This window comes from Paramisgurnus dabryanus, chromosome 9 (assembly GCF_030506205.2).
Source record: "Paramisgurnus dabryanus chromosome 9, PD_genome_1.1, whole genome shotgun sequence".
Classification (NCBI taxonomy): Eukaryota; Metazoa; Chordata; class Actinopteri; order Cypriniformes; family Cobitidae; genus Paramisgurnus; species Paramisgurnus dabryanus.
Window position 1 is genome coordinate 5,961,975 of NC_133345.1, and position 15,791 is coordinate 5,977,765.

The following is a 15,791-nucleotide window of genomic DNA, read 5'->3' on the forward strand; positions in this document are numbered from 1 at the left end:
AAAAATGACATAAAAAAATAAATAATTAATTAAATGCTTACAGCACCTGGTATTCCCAGGCGGTCTCCCATCCAAGTACTAACCAGGCCCGACCCTGCTTGGCTTACGAGATCAGACGAGAACGGGCGTGCTCAGGGTGGTGTGGCCGTAAGCGAGTGCTGACTCGATTCGAGAGACACTTCAAGGCTAATGTGGCAACGCAATGACATCGGTAAATGGTTACAGAAAGGACGCATTCATGGGAAAAAATGACATAAAAAAAATAATTAATTAAATGCTTACAGCACCTGGTTTTCCCAGGCGGTCTCCCATCCAAGTACTAACCAGGCCCGACCCTGCTTGGCTTCCGAGATCAGACGAGAGCGGGCGTGCTCAGGGTGGTGTGGCCGTAAGCGAGTGCTGACTCGCTTCGATAGACACTTCAAGACTTATGTGGCAACGCCATGACATCAGTGAACGCTTACAGAAAGGTCGCATTCATGGGAAAAAATGACATAAAATAATAATTAATTAATTAAATGCTTACAGCACCTGGTATTCCCAGGCGGTCTCCCATCCAAGTACTAACCAGGCCCGACCCTGCTTGGCTTCCGAGATCAGACGAGAGCGGGCGTGCTCAGGGTGGTGTGGCCGTAAACGAGTGCTGACTTGATTCGAGGGACACTTCAAGGCTAATGTGGCAACGCAATGACATCGGTAAATGGTTACAGAAAGGACGCATTCATGGGAAAAAATGACATAAAAAAAATAATTAATTAATTAAATGCTTACAGCACCTGGTATTCCTAGGCGGTCTCCCATCCAAGTACTAACCAGGCCCGACCCTGCTTGGCTTCCGAGATCAGACGAGAGCGGGAGTGCTCAGGGTGGTGTGGCCGTAAACGAGTGCTGACTCGCTTCGATAGACACTTCAAGACTTATGTGGCAACGCCATGACATCAGTGAACGCTTACAGAAAGATCGCATTCATGGGAAAAAATGACATAAAAAAATAATTAATTAATTAAATGCTTACAGCACCTGGTATTCCCAGGCGGTCTCCCATCCAAGTACTAACCAGGCCCGACCCTGCTTGGCTTACGAGATCAGACGAGAGCGTGCGTGCTCAGGGTGGCGTGGCCGTAAGCGAGTGCTGACTTGATTCGAGAAACACTTCAAAACTAATGTGGCAACGCCATGCCATGGGAGAACGCTTACAGAAAGGACGCATTCATGGGAAAAATGACATAAATAATTAATTAATTTAATTCTTACAGCACCAGGTATTCCCAGGCGGTCTCCCATCCAAGTACTAACCAGGCCCGACCCTGCTTGGCTTCCGAGATCAGACGAGAGCGGGCGTGCTCAGGGTGGTGTGGCCGTAAGCGAGTGCTGACTCGCTTCGAAAGACACTTCAAGACTTATGTGGCAACGCCATGACATCAGTGAACGCTTACAGAAAGATCGCATTCATGGGAAAAAATGACATAAAAAAATAATTAATTAATTAAATGCTTACAGCACCTGGTATTCCCAGGCGGTCTCCCATCCAAGTACTAACCAGGCCCGACCCTGCTTGGCTTCCGAGATCAGACGAGAGCGGGCGTGCTCAGGGTGGTGTGGCCGTAAGCGAGTGCTGACTCGATTCGAGAGACACTTCAAGGCTAATGTGGCAATGCAATGACATCGGTAAATGGTTACAGAAAGGACGCATTCATGGGAAAAAATGACATAAAAAAAATTATTAATTAATTAAATGCTTACAGCACCTGGTATTCCCAGGCGGTCTCCCATCCAAGTACTAACCAGGACCGACCCTGCTTGGCTTCCGAGATGAGACGAGAGCGGGCGTGCTCAGGGTGGTGTGGCCGTAAGCGAGTGCAGACTCGATTCGAGAGACACTTCAAAACTAATGTGGCAACGCCATGCCATGGGAGAACGCTTACAGAAAGGACGCATTCATGGGAAAATATGACATAAATAAATATTTAATTAATTAAATGCTTACAGCACCTGGTATTCCCAGGCGGTCTCCCATCCAAGTACTAACCAGGCCCGACCCTGCTTGGCTTCCGAGATCAGACGAGAGCGGGCGTGCTCAGGGTGGTGTGGCCGTAAACGAGTGCAGACTCGAATCGACAGACACTTCAAGACTTATGTGGCAACGCCATGACATCAGTGAACGCTTACAGAAAGAACGCATTCATGGGAAAAAATGACATAAATAAATATTTAATTAATTAAATGCTTACAGCACCTGGTATTCCCAGGCAATCTCCCATCCAAGTACTAACCAGGCCCGACCCTGCTTGGCTTCCGAGATCAGACGAGAGCGGGCGTGCTCAGGGTGGTGTGGCCGTAAGCGAGTGCGGACTTGATTCGAGAGACACTTCAAAACTAATGTGGCAACGGCATGCCATGGGAGAACGCTTACAGAAAGGACGCATTCATGGGAAAAAATGACATAAAAAAATAATTAATTAATTAAATGCTTACAGCACCTGGTATTCCCAGGCGGTCTCCCATCCAAGTACTAACCAGGCCCGACCCTGCTTGGCTTACGAGATCAGACGAGAACGGGCGTGCTCAGGGTGGTGTGGCCGTAAGCGAGTGCTGACTCGATTCGAGAGACACTTCAAGGCTAATGTGGCAACGCAATGACATCGGTAAATGGTTACAGAAAGGACGCATTCATGGGAAAAAATGACATAAAAAAAATAATTAATTAAATGCTTACAGCACCTGGTTTTCCCAGGCGGTCTCCCATCCAAGTACTAACCAGGCCCGACCCTGCTTGGCTTCCGAGATCAGACGAGAGCGGGCGTGCTCAGGGTGGTGTGGCCGTAAGCGAGTGCTGACTCGCTTCGATAGACACTTCAAGACTTATGTGGCAACGCCATGACATCAGTGAACGCTTACAGAAAGGTCGCATTCATGGGAAAAAATGACATAAAATAATAATTAATTAATTAAATGCTTACAGCACCTGGTATTCCCAGGCGGTCTCCCATCCAAGTACTAACCAGGCCCGACCCTGCTTGGCTTCCGAGATCAGACGAGAGCGGGCGTGCTCAGGGTGGTGTGGCCGTAAACGAGTGCTGACTTGATTCGAGAGACACTTCAAGGCTAATGTGGCAACGCAATGACATCGGTAAATGGTTACAGAAAGGACGCATTCATGGGAAAAAATGACATAAAAAAAATAATTAATTAATTAAATGCTTACAGCACCTGGTATTCCTAGGCGGTCTCCCATCCAAGTACTAACCAGGCCCGACCCTGCTTGGCTTCCGAGATCAGACGAGAGCGGGCGTGCTCAGGGTGGTGTGGCCGTAAACGAGTGCTGACTCGCTTCGATAGACACTTCAAGACTTATGTGGCAACGCCATGACATCAGTGAACGCTTACAGAAAGATCGCATTCATGGGAAAAAATGACATAAAAAAATAATTAATTAATTAAATGCTTAGAGCACCTGGTATTCCCAGGCGGTCTCCCATCCAAGTACTAACCAGGCCCGACCCTGCTTGGCTTACGAGATCAGACGAGAGCGTGCGTGCTCAGGGTGGCGTGGCCGTAAGCGAGTGCTGACTTGATTCGAGAAACACTTCAAAACTAATGTGGCAACGCCATGCCATGGGAGAACGCTTACAGAAAGGACGCATTCATGGGAAAAATGACATAAAAAATTAATTAATTAAATTCTTACAGCACCAGGTATTCCCAGGCGGTCTCCCATCCAAGTACTAACCAGGCCCGACCCTGCTTGGCTTCCGAGATCAGACGAGAGCGGGCGTGCTCAGGGTGGTGTGGCCGTAAACGAGTGCTGACTCGATTCGAGAGACACTTCAAGGCTAATGTGGCAACGCAATGACATCGGTAAATGGTTACAGAAAGGACGCATTCATGGGAAAAAATGACATAAAAAAAATTATTAATTAATTAAATGCTTACAGCACCTGGTATTCCCAGGCGGTCTCCCATCCAAGTACTAACCAGGACCGACCCTGCTTGGCTTCCGAGATGAGACGAGAGCGGGCGTGCTCAGGGTGGTGTGGCCGTAAGCGAGTGCAGACTCGATTCGAGAGACACTTCAAAACTAATGTGGCAACGCCATGCCATGGGAGAACGCTTACAGAAAGGACGCATTCATGGGAAAATATGACATAAATAAATATTTAATTAATTAAATGCTTACAGCACCTGGTATTCCCAGGCGGTCTCCCATCCAAGTACTAACCAGGCCCGACCCTGCTTGGCTTCCGAGATCAGACGAGAGCGGGCGTGCTCAGGGTGGTGTGGCCGTAAACGAGTGCAGACTCGAATCGACAGACACTTCAAGACTTATGTGGCAACGCCATGACATCAGTGAACGCTTACAGAAAGAACGCATTCATGGGAAAAAATGACATAAATAAATATTTAATTAATTAAATGCTTACAGCACCTGGTATTCCCAGGCAATCTCCCATCCAAGTACTAACCAGGCCCGACCCTGCTTGGCTTCCGAGATCAGACGAGAGCGGGCGTGCTCAGGGTGGTGTGGCCGTAAGCGAGTGCGGACTTGATTCGAGAGATAATTCAAAACTAATGTGGCAACGGCATGCCATGGGAGAACGCTTACAGAAAGGACGCATTCATGGGAAAAAATGACATAAAAAAATAATTAATTAATTAAATGCTTACAGCACCTGGTATTCCCAGGCGGTCTCCCATCCAAGTACTAACCAGGCCCGACCCTGCTTGGCTTACGAGATCAGACGAGAACGGGCGTGCTCAGGGTGGTGTGGCCGTAAGCGAGTGCTGACTCGATTCGAGAGACACTTCAAGGCTAATGTGGCAACGCAATGACATCGGTAAATGGTTACAGAAAGGACGCATTCATGGGAATAAATGACATAAAAAAAATAATTAATTAATTAAATGCTTACAGCACCTGGTATTCCCAGGCGGTCTCCCATCCAAGTACTAACCAGGCCCGACCCTGCTTGGCTTCCGAGATCAGACGAGAGCGGGCGTGCTCAGGGTGGTGTGGCCGTAAGCGAGTGCTGACTCGCTTCGATAGACACTTCAAGACTTATGTGGCAACGCCATGACATCAGTGAACGCTTACAGAAAGGTCGCATTCATGGGAAAAAATGACATAAAAAAATAATTAATTAATTAAATGCTTACAGCACCTGGTATTCCCAGGCGGTCTCCCATCCAAGTACTAACCAGGCCCGACCCTGCTTGGCTTCCGAGATCAGACGAGAGCGGGCGTGCTCAGGGTGGTGTGGCCGTAAGCGAGTGCTGACTCGATTCGAGAGACACTTCAAGGCTAATGTGGCAACGCAATGACATCTATAAATGGTTACAGAAAGGACGCATTCATGGGAAGAAATGACATAAAAAAAATTATTAATTAATTAAATGCTTACAGCACCTGGTATTCCCAGGCGGTCTCCCATCCAAGTACTAACCAGGCCCGACCCTGCTTGGCTTCCGAGATCAGACGAGAGCGGGCGTGCTCAGGGAGGTGTGGCCGTAAGCGAGTGCAGACTCGATTCGAGAGACACTTCAAAACTAATGTGGCAACGCCATGCCATGGGAGAACGCTTACAGAAAGGACGCATTCATGGGAAAATATGACATAAATAAATATTTAATTAATTAAATGCTTACAGCACCTGGTATTCCCAGGCGGTCTCCCATCCAAGTACTAACCAGGCCCGACCCTGCTTGGCTTCCGAGATCAGACGAGAGCGGGCGTGCTCAGGGTGGTGTGGCCGTAAGCGAGTGCCGACTCGAATCGACAGACACTTCAAGACTTATGTGGCAACGCCATGACATCAGTGAACGCTTACAGAAAGAACGCATTCATGGGAAAAAATGACATAAATAAATATTTAATTAATTAAATGCTTACAGCACCTGGTATTCCCAGGCAATCTCCCATCCAAGTACTAACCAGGCCCGACCCTGCTTGGCTTCCGAGATCAGACGAGAGCGGGCGTGCTCAAGGTGGTGTGGCCGTAAGCGAGTGCGGACTTGATTCGAGAGACACTTCAAAACTAATGTGGCAACGGCATGCCATGGGAGAACGCTTACAGAAAGGACGCATTCATGGGAAAAATGACATAAAAAATTAATTAATTAAATTCTTACAGCACCAGGTATTCCCAGGCGGTCTCCCATCCAAGTACTAACCAGGCCCGACCCTGCTTGGCTTCCGAGATCAGACGAGAGCGGGCGTGCTCAGGGTGGTGTGGCCGTAAACGAGTGCTGACTCGATTCGAGAGACACTTCAAGGCTAATGTGGCAACGCAATGACATCGGTAAATGGTTACAGAAAGGACGCATTCATGGGAAAAAATGACATAAAAAAAATAATTAATTAATTAAATGCTTACAGCACCTGGTATTGCCAGGCAGTCTCCCATCCAAGTACTAACCAGGCCCGACCCTGCTTGGCTTCCGAGATCAGACGAGAGCGGGCGTGCTCAGGGTGGTGTGGCCGTAAGCGAGTGCTGACTCGCTTCGATAGACACTTCAAGACTTATGTGGCAACGCCATGACATCAGTGAACGCTTACAGAAAGATCGCATTCATGGGAAAAAATGACATAAAAAAATAATTAATTAATTAAATGCTTAGAGCACCTGGTATTCTCAGGCGGTCTCCCATCCAAGTACTAACCAGGCCCGACCCTGCTTGGCTTACGAGATCAGACGAGAGCGGGCGTGCTCAGGATGGCGTGGTCGTAAGCGAGTGCTGACTTGATTCGAGAGACACTTCAAAACTAATGTGGCAACGCCATGCCATGGGAGAACGCTTACAGAAAGGACGCATTCATGGGAAAAATGACATAAATAATTAATTAATTTAATTCTTACAGCACCAGGTATTCCCAGGCGGTCTCCCATCCAAGTACTAACTAGGCCCGACCCTGCTTGGCTTCCGAGATCAGACGAGAGCGGGCGTGCTCAGGGTGGTGTGGCCGTAAACGAGTGCTGACTCGATTCGAGAGACACTTCAAGGCTAATGTGGCAACGCAATGACATCGGTAAATGGTTACAGAAAGGACGCATTCATGGGAAAAAATGACATAAAAAAAATAATTAATTAATTAATTGCTTACAGCACCTGGTATTCCCAGGCGGTCTCCCATCCAAGTACTAACCAGGCCCGACCCTGCTTGGCTTCCGAGATCAGACGAGAGCGGGCGTGCTCAGGGTGGTGTGGCCGTAAGCGAGTGCTGACTCGATTCGAGAGACACTTCAAGGCTAATGTGGCAACGCAATGACATCGGTAAATGGTTACAGAAAGGACGCATTCATGGGAAAATATGACATAAATAAATATTTAATTAATTAAATGCTTACAGCACCTGGTATTCCCAGGCGGTCTCCCATCCAAGTACTAACCAGGCCCGACCCTGCTTGGCTTCCGAGATCAGACGAGAGCGGGCGTGCTCAGGGTGGTGTGGCCGTAAGCGAGTGCTGACTCGCTTCGATAGACACTTCAAGACTTATGTGGCAACGACATGACATCAGTGAACGCTTACAGAAAGATCGCATTCATGGGAAAAAATGACATAAAAAAATAATTAATTAATTAAATGCTTACAGCACCTGGTATTCCCAGGCGGTCTCCCATCCAAGTACTAACCAGGCCCGACCCTGCTTGGCTTCCGAGATCAGACGAGAGCGGGCGTGCTCAGGGTGGTGTGGCCGTAAGCGAGTGCTGACTCGATTCGAGAGACACTTCAAGGCTAATGTGGCAACGCAATGACATCGGTAAATGGTTACAGAAAGGACGCATTCATGGGAAAAAATGACATAAAAAAATAATTAATTAATTAAATGCTTACAGCACCTGGTATTCCTAGGCGGTCTCCCATCCAAGTACTAACCAGGCCCGACCCTGCTTGGCTTCCGAGATCAGACGAGAGCGGGCGTGCTTAGGGTGGTGTGGCCGTAAGCGAGTGCTGACTCGCTTCGATAGACACTTCAAGACTTATGTGGCAACGCCATGACATCAGTGAACGCTTACAGAAAGATCGCATTCATGGGAAAAAATGACATAAAAAAATAATTAATTAATTAAATGCTTACAGCACCTGGTATTCCCAGGCGGTCTCCCATCCAAGTACTAACCAGGCCCGACCCTGCTTGGCTTACGAGATCAGACGAGAGCGGGCGTGCTCAGGGTGGCGTGGCCGTAAGCGAGTGCTGACTTGATTCGAGAGACACTTCAAAACTAATGTGGCAACGCCATGCCATGGGAGAACGCTTACAGAAAGGACGCATTCATGGGAAAAATGACATAAATAATTAATTAATTTAATTCTTACAGCACCAGGTATTCCCAGGCGGTCTCCCATCCAAGTACTAACCAGGCCCGACCCTGCTTGGCTTCCGAGATCAGACGAGAGCGGGCGTGCTCAGGGTGTTGTGGCCGTAAACGAGTGCTGACTCGATTCGAGAGACACTTCAAGGCTAATGTGGCAACGCAATGACATCGGTAAATGGTTACAGAAAGGACGCATTCATGGGAAAAAATGACATAAAAAAAATAATTAATTAATTAAATGCTTACAGCACCTGGTATTCCCAGGCGGTCTCCCATCCAAGTACTAACCAGGCCCGACCCTGCTTGGCTTCCGAGATCAGACGAGAGCGGGCGTGCTCAGGGTGGTGTGGCCGTAAACGAGTGCTGACTCGATTCGAGAGACACTTCAAGGCTAATGTGGCAACGCAATGACATCGGTAAATGGTTACAGAAAGGACGCATTCATGGGAAAAAATGACATAAAAAAAATAATTAATTAATTAAATGCTTACAGCACCTGGTATTCCCAGGCGGTCTCCCATCCAAGTACTAACCAGGCCCGACCCTGCTTGGCTTCCGAGATCAGACGAGAGCGGGCGTGCTCAGGGTGGTGTGGCCGTAAGCGAGTGCTGACTCGCTTCGAAAGACACTTCAAGACTTATGTGGCAACGCCATGACATCAGTGAACGCTTACAGAAAGATCGCATTCATGGGAAAAAATGACATAAAAAAATAATTAATTAATTAAATGCTTACAGCACCTGGTATTCCCAGGCGGTCTCCCATCCAAGTACTAACCAGGCCCGACCCTGCTTGGCTTCCGAGATCAGACGAGAGCGGGCGTGCTCAGGGTGGTGTGGCCGTAAGCGAGTGCTGACTCGATTCGAGAGACACTTCAAGGCTAATGTGGCAATGCAATGACATCGGTAAATGGTTACAGAAAGGACGCATTCATGGGAAAAAATGACATAAAAAAAATTATTAATTAATTAAATGCTTACAGCACCTGGTATTCCCAGGCGGTCTCCCATCCAAGTACTAACCAGGACCGACCCTGCTTGGCTTCCGAGATGAGACGAGAGCGGGCGTGCTCAGGGTGGTGTGGCCGTAAGCGAGTGCAGACTCGATTCGAGAGACACTTCAAAACTAATGTGGCAACGCCATGCCATGGGAGAACGCTTACAGAAAGGACGCATTCATGGGAAAATATGACATAAATAAATATTTAATTAATTAAATGCTTACAGCACCTGGTATTCCCAGGCGGTCTCCCATCCAAGTACTAACCAGGCCCGACCCTGCTTGGCTTCCGAGATCAGACGAGAGCGGGCGTGCTCAGGGTGGTGTGGCCGTAAGCGAGTGCAGACTCGAATCGACAGACACTTCAAGACTTATGTGGCAACGCCATGACATCAGTGAACGCTTACAGAAAGAACGCATTCATGGGAAAAAATGACATAAATAAATATTTAATTAATTAAATGCTTACAGCACCTGGTATTCCCAGGCAATCTCCCATCCAAGTACTAACCAGGCCCGACCCTGCTTGGCTTCCGAGATCAGACGAGAGCGGGCGTGCTCAGGGTGGTGTGGCCGTAAGCGAGTGCGGACTTGATTCGAGAGACACTTCAAAACTAATGTGGCAACGGCATGCCATGGGAGAACGCTTACAGAAAGGACGCATTCATGGGAAAAATGACATAAAAAATTAATTAATTAAATTCTTACAGCACCAGGTATTCCCAGGCGGTCTCCCATCCAAGTACTAACCAGGCCCGACCCTGCTTGGCTTCCGAGATCAGACGAGAGCGGGCGTGCTCAGGGTGGTGTGGCCGTAAGCGAGTGCTGACTCGCTTCGATAGACACTTCAAGACTTATGTGGCAACGCCATGACATCAGTGAACGCTTACAGAAAGGTCGCATTCATGGGAAAAAATGACATAAAAAATAATTTATTATTATAAATGCTTACAGCACCTGGTATTCCCAGGCGTTCTCCCATCCAAGTACTAACCAGGCCCGACCCTGCTTGGCTTCCGAGATCAGACGAGAGCGGGCGTGCTCAGGGTGGTGTGGCCGTAAGCGAGTGCTGACTCGATTCGAGAGACACTTCAAGGCTAATGTGGCAACGCAATGACATCGGTAAATGGTTGCAGAAAGGACGCATTCATGGGAAAAAATGACATAAAAAAAATTATTAATTAATTAAATGCTTACAGCACCTGGTATTCCCAGGCGGTCTCCCATCCAAGTACTAACCAGGCCCGACCCTGCTTGGCTTCCGAGATCAGACGAGAGCGGGCGTGCTCAGGGTGGTGTGGCCGTAAGCGAGTGCAGACCTGATTCGAGAGACACTTCAAAACTAACGTGGCAACGCCATGCCATGGGAGAACGCTTACAGAAAGGACGCATTCATGGGAAAATATGACATAAATAAATATTTAATTAATTAAATGCTTACAGCACCTGGTATTCCCAGGCGGTCTCCCATCCAAGTACTAACCAGGCCCGACCCTGCTTGGCTTCCGAGATCAGACGAGAGCGGGCGTGCTCAGGGTGGTGTGGCCGTAAGCGAGTGCCGACTCGAATCGACAGACACTTCAAGACTTATGTGGCAACGCCATGACATCAGTGAACGCTTACAGAAAGAACGCATTCATGGGAATAAATGACATAAATAAATATTTAATTAATTAAATGCTTACAGCACCTGGTATTCCCAGGCAATCTCCCATCCAAGTACTAACCAGGCCCGACCCTGCTTGGCTTACGAGATCAGACGAGAGCGGGCGTGCTCAGGGTGGCGTGGCCGTAAGCGAGTGCTGACTTGATTCGAGAGACACTTCAAAACTAATGTGGCAACGCCATGCCATGGGAGAACGCTTACAGAAAGGACGCATTCATGGGAAAAATGACATAAATAATTAATTAATTTAATTCTTACAGCACCAGGTATTCCCAGGCGGTCTCCCATCCAAGTACTAACCAGGCCCGACCCTGCTTGGCTTCCGAGATCAGACGAGAGCGGGCGTGCTCAGGGTGGTGTGGCCGTAAGCGAGTGCTGACTCGCTTCGAAAGACACTTCAAGACTTATGTGGCAACGCCATGACATCAGTGAACGCTTACAGAAAGATCGCATTCATGGGAAAAAATGACATAAAAAAATAATTAATTAATTAAATGCTTACAGCACCTGGTATTCCCAGGCGGTCTCCCATCCAAGTACTAACCAGGCCCGACCCTGCTTGGCTTCCGAGATCAGACGAGAGCGGGCGTGCTCAGGGTGGTGTGGCCGTAAGCGAGTGCTGACTCGATTCGAGAGACACTTCAAGGCTAATGTGGCAATGCAATGACATCGGTAAATGGTTACAGAAAGGACGCATTCATGGGAAAAAATGACATAAACAAAATTATTAATTAATTAAATGCTTACAGCACCTGGTATTCCCAGGCGGACTCCCATCCAAGTACTAACCAGGACCGACCCTGCTTGGCTTCCGAGATGAGACGAGAGCGGGCGTGCTCAGGGTGGTGTGGCCGTAAGCGAGTGCAGACTCGATTCGAGAGACACTTCAAAACTAATGTGGCAACGCCATGCCATGGGAGAACGCTTACAGAAAGGACGCATTCATGGGAAAATATGACATAAATAAATATTTAATTAATTAAATGCTTACAGCACCTGGTATTCCCAGGCGGTCTCCCATCCAAGTACTAACCAGGCCCGACCCTGCTTGGCTTCCGAGATCAGACGAGAGCGGGCGTGCTCAGGGTGGTGTGGCCGTAAGCGAGTGCAGACTCGAATCGACAGACACTTCAAGACTTATGTGGCAACGCCATGACATCAGTGAACGCTTACAGAAAGAACGCATTCATGGGAAAAAATGACATAAATAAATATTTAATTAATTAAATGCTTACAGCACCTGGTATTCCCAGGCAATCTCCCATCCAAGTACTAACCAGGCCCGACCCTGCTTGGCTTCCGAGATCAGACGAGAGCGGGCGTGCTCAGGGTGGTGTGGCCGTAAGCGAGTGCGGACTTGATTCGAGAGACACTTCAAAACTAATGTGGCAACGGCATGCCATGGGAGAACGCTTACAGAAAGGACGCATTCATGGGAAAAAATGACATAAAAAAATAATTAATTAATTAAATGCTTACAGCACCTGGTATTCCCAGGCGGTCTCCCATCCAAGTACTAACCAGGCCCGACCCTGCTTGGCTTACGAGATCAGACGAGAACGGGCGTGCTCAGGGTTGTGTGGCCGTAAGCGAGTGCTGACTCGATTCGAGAGACACTTCAAGGCTAATGTGGCAACGCAATGACATCGGTAAATGGTTACAGAAAGGACGCATTCATGGGAAAAAATGACATAAAAAAAAATAATTAATTAATTAAATGCTTACAGCACCTGGTATTCCCAGGCGGTCTCCCATCCAAGTACTAACCAGGCCCGACCCTGCTTGGCTTCCGAGATCAGACGAGAGCGGGCGTGCTCAGGGTGGTGTGGCCGTAAGCGAGTGCAGACTCGATTCGAGAGACACTTCAAAACTAATGTGGCAACGCCATGCCATGGGAGAACGCTTACAGAAAGGACGCATTCATGGGAAAAATGACATAAATAATTAATTAATTTAATTCTTACAGCACCAGGTATTCCCAGGCGGTCTCCCATCCAAGTACTAACCAGGCCCGACCCTGCTTGGCTTCCGAGATCAGACGAGAGCGGGCGTGCTCAGGGTGGTGTGGCCGTAAGCGAGTGCTGACTCGCTTCGAAAGACACTTCAAGACTTATGTGGCAACGCCATGACATCAGTGAACGCTTACAGAAAGATCGCATTCATGGGAAAAAATGACATAAAAAAAATAATTAATAAATTAAATGCTTACAGCACCTGGTATTCCCAGGCGGTCTCCCATCCAAGTACTAACCAGGCCCGACCCTGCTTGGCTTCCGAGATCAGACGAGAGCGGGCGTGCTCAGGGTGGTGTGGCCGTAAGCGAGTGCCGACTCGAATCGACAGACACTTCAAGACTTATGTGGCAACGCCATGACATCAGTGAACGCTTACAGAAAGAACGCATTCATGGGAAAAAATGACATAAATAAATATTTAATTAATTAAATGCTTACAGCACCTGGTATTCCCAGGCAATCTCCCATCCAAGTACTAACCAGGCCCGACCCTGCTTGGCTTCCGAGATCAGACGAGAGCGGGCGTGCTCAGGGTGGTGTGGCCGTAAGCGAGTGCGGACTTGATTCGAGAGACACTTCAAAACTAATGTGGCAACGGCATGCCATGGGAGAACGCTTACAGAAAGGACGCATTCATGGGAAAAATGACATAAAAAATTAATTAATTAAATTCTTACAGCACCAGGTATTCCCAGGCGGTCTCCCATCCAAGTACTAACCAGGCCCGACCCTGCTTGGCTTCCGAGATCAGACGAGAGCGGGCGTGCTCAGGGTGGTGTGGCCGTAAACGAGTGCTGACTCGATTCGAGAGACACTTCAAGGCTAATGTGGCAACGCAATGACATCGGTAAATGGTTACAGAAAGGACGCATTCATGGGAAAAAATGACATAAAAAAAATAATTAATTAATTAAATGCTTACAGCACCTGGTATTCCCAGGCGGTCTCCCATCCAAGTACTAACCAGGCCCGACCCTGCTTGGCTTCCGAGATCAGACGAGAGCGGGCGTGCTCAGGGTGGTGTGGCCGTAAGCGAGTGCTGACTTGCTTCGATAGACACTTCAAGACTTATGTGGCAACGCCATGACATCAGTGAACGCTTACAGAAAGATCGCATTCATGGGAAAAAATGACATAAAAAAATAATTAATTAATTAAATGCTTAGAGCACCTGGTATTCCCAGGCGGTCTCCCATCCAAGTACTAACCAGGCCCGACCCTGCTTGGCTTACGAGATCAGACGAGAGCGGGCGTGCTTAGGGTGGCGTGGCCGTAAGCGAGTGCTGACTTGATTCGAGAGACACTTCAAAACTAATGTGGCAACGCCATGCCATGGGAGAACGCTTACAGAAAGGACGCATTCATGGGAAAAATGACATAAATAATTAATTAATTTAATTCTTACAGCACCAGGTATTCCCAGGCGGTCTCCCATCCAAGTACTAACCAGGCCCGACCCTGCTTGGCTTCCGAGATCAGACGAGAGCGGGCGTGCTCAGGGTGGTGTGGCCGTAAGCGAGTGCTGACTCGCTTCGAAAGACACTTCAAGACTTATGTGGCAACGCCATGACATCAGTGAACGCTTACAGAAAGATCGCATTCATGGGAAAAAATGACATAAAAAAATAATTAATTAATTAAATGCTTACAGCACCTGGTATTCCCAGGCGGTCTCCCATCCAAGTACTAACCAGGCCCGACCCTGCTTGGCTTCCGAGATCAGACGAGAGCGGGCGTGCTCAGGGTGGTGTGGCCGTAAGCGAGTGCTGACTCGATTCGAGAGACACTTCAAGGCTAATGTGGCAATGCAATGACATCGGTAAATGGTTACAGAAAGGACGCATTCATGGGAAAAAATGACATAAAAAAAATTATTAATTAATTAAATGCTTACAGCACCTGGTATTCCCAGGCGGTCTCCCATCCAAGTACTAACCAGGACCGACCCTGCTTGGCTTCCGAGATGAGACGAGAGCGGGCGTGCTCAGGGTGGTGTGGCCGTAAGCGAGTACAGACTCGATTCGAGAGACACTTCAAAACTAATGTGGCAACGCCATGCCATGGGAGAACGCTTACAGAAAGGACGCATTCATGGGAAAATATGACATAAATAAATATTTAATTAATTAAATGCTTACAGCACCTGGTATTCCCAGGCGGTCTCCCATCCAAGTACTAACCAGGCCCGACCCTGCTTGGCTTCCGAGATCAGACGAGAGCGGGCGTGCTCAGGGTGGTGTGGCCGTAAGCGAGTGCAGACTCGAATCGACAGACACTTCAAGACTTATGTGGCAACGCCATGACATCAGTGAACGCTTACAGAAAGAACGCATTCATGGGAAAAAATGACATAAATAAATATTTAATTAATTAAATGCTTACAGCACCTGGTATTCCCAGGCAATCTCCCATCCAAGTACTAACCAGGCCCGACCCTGCTTGGCTTCCGAGATCAGACGAGAGCGGGCGTGCTCAGGGTGGTGTGGCCGTAAGCGAGTGCGGACTTGATTCGAGAGACACTTCAAAACTAATGTGGCAACGGCATGCCATGGGAGAACGCTTACAGAAAGGACGCATTCATGGGAAAAAATGACATAAAAAAATAATTAATTAATTAAATGCTTACAGCACCTGGTATTCCCAGGCGGTCTCCCATCCAAGTACTAACCAGGCCCGACCCTGCTTGGCTTACGAGATCAGACGAGAACGGGCGTGCTCAGGGTGGTGTGGCCGTAAGCGAGTGCTGACTCGATTCGAGAGACACTTCAAGGCTAATGTGGCAACGCAATGACATCGGT

General features: G+C 48.3%; 43 non-coding genes and 22 pseudogenes across 43 annotated transcripts; all 65 read right to left on the reverse strand.

Moving 5' to 3' along the window:
- Positions 1-34: 34 nt before the first annotated feature.
- Positions 35-153, reverse strand: LOC135724055 (5S ribosomal RNA). Its single transcript, XR_010523729.1, has one exon. It is a non-coding gene; the product is annotated as a 5S ribosomal RNA (ribosomal RNA).
- Positions 154-275: 122 nt separating this feature from the next.
- Positions 276-394, reverse strand: LOC135723401 (5S ribosomal RNA). Its single transcript, XR_010523107.1, has one exon. It is a non-coding gene; the product is annotated as a 5S ribosomal RNA (ribosomal RNA).
- A 125-nt stretch (positions 395-519) lies between these two features.
- On the reverse strand, positions 520-638 carry LOC135723488 (5S ribosomal RNA). Its single transcript, XR_010523192.1, has one exon. It is a non-coding gene; the product is annotated as a 5S ribosomal RNA (ribosomal RNA).
- Positions 639-764: 126 nt separating this feature from the next.
- On the reverse strand, positions 765-883 carry LOC135724286 (5S ribosomal RNA). Its single transcript, XR_010523954.1, has one exon. It is a non-coding gene; the product is annotated as a 5S ribosomal RNA (ribosomal RNA).
- Positions 884-1,008: 125 nt separating this feature from the next.
- On the reverse strand, positions 1,009-1,127 carry LOC135724302 (5S ribosomal RNA). Its single transcript, XR_010523970.1, has one exon. It is a non-coding gene; the product is annotated as a 5S ribosomal RNA (ribosomal RNA).
- A 120-nt stretch (positions 1,128-1,247) lies between these two features.
- Positions 1,248-1,366, reverse strand: LOC135723911 (5S ribosomal RNA). Its single transcript, XR_010523592.1, has one exon. It is a non-coding gene; the product is annotated as a 5S ribosomal RNA (ribosomal RNA).
- Positions 1,367-1,491: 125 nt separating this feature from the next.
- LOC135722290 (5S ribosomal RNA) lies at positions 1,492-1,610 on the reverse strand. Its single transcript, XR_010522029.1, has one exon. It is a non-coding gene; the product is annotated as a 5S ribosomal RNA (ribosomal RNA).
- Positions 1,611-1,736: 126 nt separating this feature from the next.
- LOC135726289 (5S ribosomal RNA) lies at positions 1,737-1,855 on the reverse strand (annotated as a pseudogene).
- Positions 1,856-1,980: 125 nt separating this feature from the next.
- On the reverse strand, positions 1,981-2,099 carry LOC135723489 (5S ribosomal RNA). Its single transcript, XR_010523193.1, has one exon. It is a non-coding gene; the product is annotated as a 5S ribosomal RNA (ribosomal RNA).
- Positions 2,100-2,224: 125 nt separating this feature from the next.
- LOC135725352 (5S ribosomal RNA) lies at positions 2,225-2,343 on the reverse strand (annotated as a pseudogene).
- A 125-nt stretch (positions 2,344-2,468) lies between these two features.
- On the reverse strand, positions 2,469-2,587 carry LOC135724056 (5S ribosomal RNA). Its single transcript, XR_010523730.1, has one exon. It is a non-coding gene; the product is annotated as a 5S ribosomal RNA (ribosomal RNA).
- Positions 2,588-2,709: 122 nt separating this feature from the next.
- Positions 2,710-2,828, reverse strand: LOC135723402 (5S ribosomal RNA). Its single transcript, XR_010523108.1, has one exon. It is a non-coding gene; the product is annotated as a 5S ribosomal RNA (ribosomal RNA).
- Positions 2,829-2,953: 125 nt separating this feature from the next.
- Positions 2,954-3,072, reverse strand: LOC135723490 (5S ribosomal RNA). Its single transcript, XR_010523194.1, has one exon. It is a non-coding gene; the product is annotated as a 5S ribosomal RNA (ribosomal RNA).
- A 126-nt stretch (positions 3,073-3,198) lies between these two features.
- On the reverse strand, positions 3,199-3,317 carry LOC135724217 (5S ribosomal RNA). The gene has a single exon (XR_010523887.1). It is a non-coding gene; the product is annotated as a 5S ribosomal RNA (ribosomal RNA).
- Positions 3,318-3,442: 125 nt separating this feature from the next.
- LOC135726044 (5S ribosomal RNA) lies at positions 3,443-3,561 on the reverse strand (annotated as a pseudogene).
- Positions 3,562-3,681: 120 nt separating this feature from the next.
- On the reverse strand, positions 3,682-3,800 carry LOC135724749 (5S ribosomal RNA). Its single transcript, XR_010524409.1, has one exon. It is a non-coding gene; the product is annotated as a 5S ribosomal RNA (ribosomal RNA).
- Positions 3,801-3,926: 126 nt separating this feature from the next.
- Positions 3,927-4,045, reverse strand: LOC135726290 (5S ribosomal RNA; annotated as a pseudogene).
- Positions 4,046-4,170: 125 nt separating this feature from the next.
- Positions 4,171-4,289, reverse strand: LOC135723491 (5S ribosomal RNA). The gene has a single exon (XR_010523195.1). It is a non-coding gene; the product is annotated as a 5S ribosomal RNA (ribosomal RNA).
- Positions 4,290-4,414: 125 nt separating this feature from the next.
- On the reverse strand, positions 4,415-4,533 carry LOC135725353 (5S ribosomal RNA; annotated as a pseudogene).
- A 125-nt stretch (positions 4,534-4,658) lies between these two features.
- LOC135724058 (5S ribosomal RNA) lies at positions 4,659-4,777 on the reverse strand. Its single transcript, XR_010523732.1, has one exon. It is a non-coding gene; the product is annotated as a 5S ribosomal RNA (ribosomal RNA).
- A 126-nt stretch (positions 4,778-4,903) lies between these two features.
- On the reverse strand, positions 4,904-5,022 carry LOC135722291 (5S ribosomal RNA). The gene has a single exon (XR_010522030.1). It is a non-coding gene; the product is annotated as a 5S ribosomal RNA (ribosomal RNA).
- A 125-nt stretch (positions 5,023-5,147) lies between these two features.
- LOC135722292 (5S ribosomal RNA) lies at positions 5,148-5,266 on the reverse strand. Its single transcript, XR_010522031.1, has one exon. It is a non-coding gene; the product is annotated as a 5S ribosomal RNA (ribosomal RNA).
- Positions 5,267-5,392: 126 nt separating this feature from the next.
- LOC135723441 (5S ribosomal RNA) lies at positions 5,393-5,511 on the reverse strand. The gene has a single exon (XR_010523146.1). It is a non-coding gene; the product is annotated as a 5S ribosomal RNA (ribosomal RNA).
- A 125-nt stretch (positions 5,512-5,636) lies between these two features.
- LOC135722293 (5S ribosomal RNA) lies at positions 5,637-5,755 on the reverse strand. The gene has a single exon (XR_010522032.1). It is a non-coding gene; the product is annotated as a 5S ribosomal RNA (ribosomal RNA).
- A 125-nt stretch (positions 5,756-5,880) lies between these two features.
- LOC135725815 (5S ribosomal RNA) lies at positions 5,881-5,999 on the reverse strand (annotated as a pseudogene).
- Positions 6,000-6,119: 120 nt separating this feature from the next.
- Positions 6,120-6,238, reverse strand: LOC135724750 (5S ribosomal RNA). Its single transcript, XR_010524410.1, has one exon. It is a non-coding gene; the product is annotated as a 5S ribosomal RNA (ribosomal RNA).
- Positions 6,239-6,364: 126 nt separating this feature from the next.
- Positions 6,365-6,483, reverse strand: LOC135725972 (5S ribosomal RNA; annotated as a pseudogene).
- Positions 6,484-6,608: 125 nt separating this feature from the next.
- On the reverse strand, positions 6,609-6,727 carry LOC135726903 (5S ribosomal RNA; annotated as a pseudogene).
- Positions 6,728-6,847: 120 nt separating this feature from the next.
- LOC135725947 (5S ribosomal RNA) lies at positions 6,848-6,966 on the reverse strand (annotated as a pseudogene).
- A 126-nt stretch (positions 6,967-7,092) lies between these two features.
- LOC135722295 (5S ribosomal RNA) lies at positions 7,093-7,211 on the reverse strand. Its single transcript, XR_010522034.1, has one exon. It is a non-coding gene; the product is annotated as a 5S ribosomal RNA (ribosomal RNA).
- A 125-nt stretch (positions 7,212-7,336) lies between these two features.
- Positions 7,337-7,455, reverse strand: LOC135722297 (5S ribosomal RNA). Its single transcript, XR_010522035.1, has one exon. It is a non-coding gene; the product is annotated as a 5S ribosomal RNA (ribosomal RNA).
- Positions 7,456-7,580: 125 nt separating this feature from the next.
- Positions 7,581-7,699, reverse strand: LOC135722298 (5S ribosomal RNA). Its single transcript, XR_010522036.1, has one exon. It is a non-coding gene; the product is annotated as a 5S ribosomal RNA (ribosomal RNA).
- Positions 7,700-7,824: 125 nt separating this feature from the next.
- Positions 7,825-7,943, reverse strand: LOC135725528 (5S ribosomal RNA; annotated as a pseudogene).
- A 125-nt stretch (positions 7,944-8,068) lies between these two features.
- LOC135725692 (5S ribosomal RNA) lies at positions 8,069-8,187 on the reverse strand (annotated as a pseudogene).
- Positions 8,188-8,307: 120 nt separating this feature from the next.
- LOC135726117 (5S ribosomal RNA) lies at positions 8,308-8,426 on the reverse strand (annotated as a pseudogene).
- A 126-nt stretch (positions 8,427-8,552) lies between these two features.
- LOC135723492 (5S ribosomal RNA) lies at positions 8,553-8,671 on the reverse strand. Its single transcript, XR_010523196.1, has one exon. It is a non-coding gene; the product is annotated as a 5S ribosomal RNA (ribosomal RNA).
- Positions 8,672-8,797: 126 nt separating this feature from the next.
- LOC135722299 (5S ribosomal RNA) lies at positions 8,798-8,916 on the reverse strand. Its single transcript, XR_010522037.1, has one exon. It is a non-coding gene; the product is annotated as a 5S ribosomal RNA (ribosomal RNA).
- Positions 8,917-9,041: 125 nt separating this feature from the next.
- On the reverse strand, positions 9,042-9,160 carry LOC135722300 (5S ribosomal RNA). The gene has a single exon (XR_010522038.1). It is a non-coding gene; the product is annotated as a 5S ribosomal RNA (ribosomal RNA).
- A 126-nt stretch (positions 9,161-9,286) lies between these two features.
- LOC135726293 (5S ribosomal RNA) lies at positions 9,287-9,405 on the reverse strand (annotated as a pseudogene).
- Positions 9,406-9,530: 125 nt separating this feature from the next.
- Positions 9,531-9,649, reverse strand: LOC135722301 (5S ribosomal RNA). Its single transcript, XR_010522039.1, has one exon. It is a non-coding gene; the product is annotated as a 5S ribosomal RNA (ribosomal RNA).
- A 125-nt stretch (positions 9,650-9,774) lies between these two features.
- Positions 9,775-9,893, reverse strand: LOC135725354 (5S ribosomal RNA; annotated as a pseudogene).
- Positions 9,894-10,013: 120 nt separating this feature from the next.
- LOC135723912 (5S ribosomal RNA) lies at positions 10,014-10,132 on the reverse strand. The gene has a single exon (XR_010523593.1). It is a non-coding gene; the product is annotated as a 5S ribosomal RNA (ribosomal RNA).
- Positions 10,133-10,257: 125 nt separating this feature from the next.
- On the reverse strand, positions 10,258-10,376 carry LOC135725196 (5S ribosomal RNA). Its single transcript, XR_010524841.1, has one exon. It is a non-coding gene; the product is annotated as a 5S ribosomal RNA (ribosomal RNA).
- Positions 10,377-10,502: 126 nt separating this feature from the next.
- On the reverse strand, positions 10,503-10,621 carry LOC135722302 (5S ribosomal RNA). Its single transcript, XR_010522040.1, has one exon. It is a non-coding gene; the product is annotated as a 5S ribosomal RNA (ribosomal RNA).
- A 125-nt stretch (positions 10,622-10,746) lies between these two features.
- LOC135722303 (5S ribosomal RNA) lies at positions 10,747-10,865 on the reverse strand. The gene has a single exon (XR_010522041.1). It is a non-coding gene; the product is annotated as a 5S ribosomal RNA (ribosomal RNA).
- A 125-nt stretch (positions 10,866-10,990) lies between these two features.
- LOC135726714 (5S ribosomal RNA) lies at positions 10,991-11,109 on the reverse strand (annotated as a pseudogene).
- A 120-nt stretch (positions 11,110-11,229) lies between these two features.
- LOC135723913 (5S ribosomal RNA) lies at positions 11,230-11,348 on the reverse strand. The gene has a single exon (XR_010523594.1). It is a non-coding gene; the product is annotated as a 5S ribosomal RNA (ribosomal RNA).
- Positions 11,349-11,473: 125 nt separating this feature from the next.
- Positions 11,474-11,592, reverse strand: LOC135722304 (5S ribosomal RNA). Its single transcript, XR_010522042.1, has one exon. It is a non-coding gene; the product is annotated as a 5S ribosomal RNA (ribosomal RNA).
- A 126-nt stretch (positions 11,593-11,718) lies between these two features.
- LOC135726781 (5S ribosomal RNA) lies at positions 11,719-11,837 on the reverse strand (annotated as a pseudogene).
- Positions 11,838-11,962: 125 nt separating this feature from the next.
- LOC135722305 (5S ribosomal RNA) lies at positions 11,963-12,081 on the reverse strand. The gene has a single exon (XR_010522043.1). It is a non-coding gene; the product is annotated as a 5S ribosomal RNA (ribosomal RNA).
- Positions 12,082-12,206: 125 nt separating this feature from the next.
- Positions 12,207-12,325, reverse strand: LOC135725355 (5S ribosomal RNA; annotated as a pseudogene).
- A 125-nt stretch (positions 12,326-12,450) lies between these two features.
- On the reverse strand, positions 12,451-12,569 carry LOC135726000 (5S ribosomal RNA; annotated as a pseudogene).
- Positions 12,570-12,696: 127 nt separating this feature from the next.
- Positions 12,697-12,815, reverse strand: LOC135722307 (5S ribosomal RNA). The gene has a single exon (XR_010522045.1). It is a non-coding gene; the product is annotated as a 5S ribosomal RNA (ribosomal RNA).
- A 120-nt stretch (positions 12,816-12,935) lies between these two features.
- On the reverse strand, positions 12,936-13,054 carry LOC135723914 (5S ribosomal RNA). Its single transcript, XR_010523595.1, has one exon. It is a non-coding gene; the product is annotated as a 5S ribosomal RNA (ribosomal RNA).
- Positions 13,055-13,180: 126 nt separating this feature from the next.
- LOC135722308 (5S ribosomal RNA) lies at positions 13,181-13,299 on the reverse strand. The gene has a single exon (XR_010522046.1). It is a non-coding gene; the product is annotated as a 5S ribosomal RNA (ribosomal RNA).
- A 125-nt stretch (positions 13,300-13,424) lies between these two features.
- LOC135725356 (5S ribosomal RNA) lies at positions 13,425-13,543 on the reverse strand (annotated as a pseudogene).
- Positions 13,544-13,663: 120 nt separating this feature from the next.
- LOC135724752 (5S ribosomal RNA) lies at positions 13,664-13,782 on the reverse strand. Its single transcript, XR_010524412.1, has one exon. It is a non-coding gene; the product is annotated as a 5S ribosomal RNA (ribosomal RNA).
- A 126-nt stretch (positions 13,783-13,908) lies between these two features.
- On the reverse strand, positions 13,909-14,027 carry LOC135722309 (5S ribosomal RNA). Its single transcript, XR_010522047.1, has one exon. It is a non-coding gene; the product is annotated as a 5S ribosomal RNA (ribosomal RNA).
- Positions 14,028-14,152: 125 nt separating this feature from the next.
- Positions 14,153-14,271, reverse strand: LOC135726847 (5S ribosomal RNA; annotated as a pseudogene).
- A 120-nt stretch (positions 14,272-14,391) lies between these two features.
- Positions 14,392-14,510, reverse strand: LOC135723915 (5S ribosomal RNA). The gene has a single exon (XR_010523596.1). It is a non-coding gene; the product is annotated as a 5S ribosomal RNA (ribosomal RNA).
- Positions 14,511-14,635: 125 nt separating this feature from the next.
- On the reverse strand, positions 14,636-14,754 carry LOC135722310 (5S ribosomal RNA). Its single transcript, XR_010522048.1, has one exon. It is a non-coding gene; the product is annotated as a 5S ribosomal RNA (ribosomal RNA).
- Positions 14,755-14,880: 126 nt separating this feature from the next.
- LOC135726294 (5S ribosomal RNA) lies at positions 14,881-14,999 on the reverse strand (annotated as a pseudogene).
- A 125-nt stretch (positions 15,000-15,124) lies between these two features.
- On the reverse strand, positions 15,125-15,243 carry LOC135722311 (5S ribosomal RNA). The gene has a single exon (XR_010522049.1). It is a non-coding gene; the product is annotated as a 5S ribosomal RNA (ribosomal RNA).
- Positions 15,244-15,368: 125 nt separating this feature from the next.
- Positions 15,369-15,487, reverse strand: LOC135725357 (5S ribosomal RNA; annotated as a pseudogene).
- Positions 15,488-15,612: 125 nt separating this feature from the next.
- On the reverse strand, positions 15,613-15,731 carry LOC135724059 (5S ribosomal RNA). The gene has a single exon (XR_010523733.1). It is a non-coding gene; the product is annotated as a 5S ribosomal RNA (ribosomal RNA).
- Between the last annotated feature and the right edge of the window lie 60 nt (positions 15,732-15,791).